Below are 222 nucleotides of genomic sequence, written 5' to 3'. Positions count from 1 at the left end.
AGCCTTCTTGTTGGTTTGGGGTTTGCCGTGTGTGGGGGGCCCTCGGGAGCAGCAGCAGCGAGCTTTATTTTCTTCTGCTGTGAGTTGAAAAAAATATTAAATTTTATTTATAATTTATTTTATATTTCATTTATATAACACACAGAAGGACAGAATATACGGCGCCAACAGAAACGCCGCATGCAGACGAAACCAGGGCCCCAAACTGTACTGAAACGCATG

The sequence above is a fragment of the Eimeria mitis genome, genomic scaffold (genome assembly GCF_000499745.2).
Source record: "Eimeria mitis Houghton genomic scaffold, Emh_scaff1032, whole genome shotgun sequence".
Classification (NCBI taxonomy): domain Eukaryota; phylum Apicomplexa; class Conoidasida; order Eucoccidiorida; family Eimeriidae; genus Eimeria; species Eimeria mitis.
The sequence above is the reverse complement of the archived record's forward strand: the minus strand, read 5'-3'. Positions refer to the sequence as shown.